At 32.1% G+C, this 4,736-nt stretch overlaps 1 long non-coding RNA gene across 1 annotated transcript; it reads right to left on the bottom strand.

Annotated features, from left to right (window-relative positions):
- Positions 1–838: 838 nt before the first annotated feature.
- LOC143227140 (uncharacterized) lies at positions 839–4,195 on the bottom strand. Its single transcript, XR_013014903.1, has 3 exons — positions 4,061–4,195; positions 2,121–2,194; positions 839–975 (listed from the first exon to the last, which is right to left on the bottom strand). It is a non-coding gene; the product is annotated as an uncharacterized LOC143227140 (long non-coding RNA).
- Between the last annotated feature and the right edge of the window lie 541 nt (positions 4,196–4,736).

Raw genomic sequence — 4,736 nt, 5'->3', positions numbered from 1 at the left:
GTGATCAGTTATTGGAACTTTATTTTCTTCATATAAATCTTTGGAGTATTACCTAAAATCAGATATGAATTAAAAATTAACTAGTTGATATACTCTCAATGCTCTTAAGGAAGAAATAAAAAGATTTTTTTTTTATTCTCTGTAGAAGTGAAAATATTTAATTTAGAATACGAAAAGAAGTTAAAAGAAAAGTAATACCACATTCATTCACGGATAGATATTTTAGCGTATACAAAACATAATTAAGCTTATATCTACAAAATAAGGTTACCTGTGCTTAGTTTAGTGCTTTGACCTAGTGGGTAACTTTCCGGGCAGTTAATCCTAGATTCTTTTAAAAATATCTTTAAAAGCTGCAGTATTAATAAAATCTTCGTTGATTTGTTTGTTATTAGACGCAAGACTACTTAATGAGCTAGTTGTGTTTACGCTTACTACTGGTATCGAAACCCAGTTTTTAGCATTATAAGCCTTCAGATCCACTGTTGAGTCACTGGAGTGGGATAAATGTTTGGAAATATAGTAACTCAAAATTCTTGCCTCTATTTACCTAATGTGATATCATAACAATAATAGAAGTAAATAAAATATGTGCGCAAATTATGAGATTTCAAACCAAATGTTAAGTCGAATTACGTGCAGTTATGCTATGGAATACTGGTGAATGAATATATACATACATACCTTGTGGAAATCTTCATAGTAATTACGTTATGAGCAAAAATGTTTTATATAACAGTATAATCATGGTAATAATACATTTAAAAGTTGGAAGAAATTTATGAAACATGTGAATTTTGTATTTCAGGCACATTCAGAAATATAGCTTGCATAGGTTTTATTTTATTAAACGAAAGTGACACATTTTAACAGATATATGCAACTTTGTAGAATGGACGGCAACTGACTGTTGTGGAGACACAAGTGTAGAGGACGACGTTTCGAAAGTCTTCCGTCTTTCATCTTCAAGTCATTCTATCAAAGAATATCAAAGATATATGCAAGTTATAGTGTTGCATAAACAGTGGACCTCATTGACGCTGTATTTAGTAGATTAATATACATTCTTCGTTACTTCACTCATAAGGTTTTTTTTATAATTTATATTCATTAAAAACTATATAAATGATACCAATATATTAGTATTAATTGGACAAATATTTCGTTGAAACTTTAATTCTGGAGGAAGTTGGTCTTAAATATATAATGGTTTTATTGCTCTAAATCTATAGTGATTAGACCACGACTTTACTGGGGCAGTTTAGTTCTAAATTTTAGGAGTAAACTAATTTGACACTAGAAATATATTTCAGCACGACTGGTATGGGTATTAACACCAGTCATAATAAAGCAGAGAACAACGTTTCGACTTTTTTAGGTCTGCTTTATAAGTAAAAGTGTTAATACCTATACCAGTCATCCTGACATACATGTTTACTTCAAGTGGATTTCTCGTCATCAAGAATAATTTGACACTAGCTTTCGAGTCTCGATTCAAAGGATTTTGTTCTTGCTTCTTGTTCTTTCATTCGGTATTTTTATGTATCTTTTCTCTGTATCAAAAAACTGTTACAAAATACTACGAGCAAGACTTTTTGTGTTTACTTAAATGTGCTCAAAGGATTTTTGAAATAGGTATACTCGCATTGTAGGTAATATTTTGAAATTCAAAGGATTTTAATAAATTTTTCGAATATTTATTACTGTGCAAAATAATTTCATTAAATTCTTTTGATGTTGTTATACTCACAATATTTAAGTTGTCGTAGTAATGTAATTTATATTGAATGTGATGTCCTTTATCTGGCTTCTCTTCAACTTTGAGTAGAGGAAATACCGGCTTTAATCAAATTTACATCAAAATACTTTGGATAGCTACAATATTTTATTACAGAGCATAAAATTTAAAGTTAGTTGACGATTATGGAGTATATTTTTTTACATTGCTTGCTTCTAAAAGCTCGCACGCTGAATACACGTTACTAATTTGGTGCATACTTCCGAAACCGTTGGCTGACATACAGTTCACTCTTGTATTGATTTTCCAGCTTGTTATGTACTATGTAAAGTTAAAATCTATTTTTAAAGCTATAACATTGTCAAGTTAAAAAAATACTTACATCTAGCTGTTTTTCTTGTTCTTTTGGTTTTGTCGGCAGTAGGTTATCTAAGTTGTGTCAGTAGGGATTGAGCGCTGAAATTTAGCATTATAAGTTTCTTTCAATGATTAGTAGCAGTGATAGTGAAAGTTGTTTGTCAGGAATTAGCTATAATATAATTTGTTTTAACAAAAAGTTACACAATGGGTTATGCACTTCATGTCACTACTATGGATCGAACCTCAAAATCAAACGTTATAGGTTTTTAAGCTTACTGATGAAACACCTTGGGATAAAGAAAGAAAGAAACGAAAGTGAAGTGGAGATAGTAAAGTTGCTAGTTAGGGTGTGTTTTTACTGTTCTCTCAATGATTTAAATAATATACTTTGTGTTATACAAGCGAAATTTTGTGTCTATATTTACATTAACCTTCAGAATCAACTTTACAGTAACTTTATAAAAATTAAGACGTTTAGTATTTTTATTGTATAAAATATATCTTAGACGTTTTAGTGCTTTGTCATTCAGAAAAAAAAGAAGACTGACATTTTTTAGAAAAATAAAACAACATTCACTTTTCTTCAAAAGTTGAAATGTTAATTAACCTTGTTAGTCTAACTCTAAGATCTGGTTTTCGACTCCATATGATACCGTAAAATATTCACCACACAAAATGTATCTCAAGGCGGCTGATGTGGGTACTAAAAATTTATTAAAATAAAGTAGAGAACAACGTTTTGACCTTCTTAGGTCATCTTCAGATTAACAAAGCAAATTTGCTACTGACATTTTTAATTGAAGAGGGTTTCTCGTCATCACGTATTCCCCGCACAGTAAGTTATGGGCGGGTTATAAGAGTGGCGGTTAATCCCTTAGCATGAATGGTAGGTGGCACGGAGCTGTTGACTAGCTACATTCCTTCTGGCTAGTACTTAACTATTGTGGACGGCAGCAAATAGTCTTAGTAGCTCTGCCATAGAAATAAATTACAAATATCGTCAGAAATCCCATTTTTCATTTAGTAATTTTCTTTTAACTGAAAGATTTTTACTCTAATAACTACGACCATTTCTATTAACTAGCTGTTTGCATCACGTGTAAAAAATTACTTACAAAACGTGTGAATAATTGTTTGTTTTTGAAATTTCGCACAAAGCTACTCGAGGGCTATCTGCGCTAGCCGTCCCTAATTTAGCAGTGTAAGACTAGAGTGAAGCAGCTAGTCATCACCACCCACCGCCAACTCTTGGGCTACTCTTTTACCAACGAATAGTGTGATTGATCGTCACATTATAACGCCCCACACGGCTGAGAGGGCGAGCATGTTTAGCGCGACGCGGGCGCGAACCCGCGACCCTCGGATTACGAGTCGCACGCCTTACGCGTTTGGCCATGCCAGGCCGTGTGAATAATCAAACCTTCTTATTTTTAAAGAGTTTCATTATTAGTATCTTAAACGTATTTCGTCATTAAATTCTTTATTCAATGTTCACAAAAGGTCGTTGGTACAAAATGAACTTTACAAGAAAAATATTTGTTTTCCCAATCTTAAAATTTTTATAACAATTTTCTAGTTTTCTGAATTTTTATTTTGTAAATTTTTTCATTCTTTTTCATTATTTGCCTCTATTACGAAATCAATTTTTCGTTAATTTTTTCTTTTAATCAAATTCTTATCAATTTAGTCATTTTTTTAAATATAGTTTTAGGCCCTGCGAGATAAGTGACTCACTTACCTTACATCCTTATGTCTTACAAGAACAGCAATTTTTAAACAAAAAGGTCTGTGTTTTTTCTTATAGCAAAGCCACATCGGGCTATGTGCTGAGCCCACCGAGGGGCATCGAACTCCTGATTTTAACGTTGTAAATCTGTAGATTTACTGCTGTTCTAACGGGGGACGCAAAACGATGTAAGACATCTAAAAGTTTCTCATTTAAAACTTACACATTTTACTTACACATTCCCCTTCCAGTGGCACGGCAATACGTGTGCATAAATACTCCGCTAGAAGCCAGGTTTAGATACAGCTTTGTGCTTAACAAAACAACTTGTTCATTTTTTGATTAACTTCACAACTTTAATTGATTTTAACGTCAAGTTATAGACTAGTAAGACTAACACTGACACCCTTTGATAAGCCACTGTAGTAGTACAGCGGTACAATTATGAACTCAACGCTAGAAATAGTGTTTCGATAACCTTTGTGGGCTGAGTACAGATAGCCCATTGTGCAGCTTTGCACTTAATTACAAATAAATATTCTAATGACTATTACATAATACAATATTTAAGACTTATATTTGTAATCATTTTAACATATATTTTTGTTGAATATTATCTAAAATACTTTTACAACATTCTTTTTTTTTAAATTATATTATTTTTGTGTTATCTTCGCTGGTCTTTGGTTAATCTATAATAGTTCTGTCCGCTGCAAGCCCCTCTAACTGCTTCGCATGGTATGAATGGATTTCACCAAAATTTGTTGGAAGTTCATTAGGTTCATGGGGAGATACATACAAATTTTTAACTTTTCATTTTGCTCTTTGTGATTCTTGTGGTGTTTATACCACCACTTCGCCCCTATTGATGGATCTTTAAACAATTCATCAATTTTGGCATGAAGGTTTTTT

This window comes from Tachypleus tridentatus, chromosome 9 (assembly GCF_004210375.1).
Source record: "Tachypleus tridentatus isolate NWPU-2018 chromosome 9, ASM421037v1, whole genome shotgun sequence".
NCBI classification, from domain to species: domain Eukaryota; kingdom Metazoa; phylum Arthropoda; class Merostomata; order Xiphosura; family Limulidae; genus Tachypleus; species Tachypleus tridentatus.
Note: the sequence above shows the minus strand (reverse complement) of the source record. Positions and strands in the feature narration are given on the sequence as shown.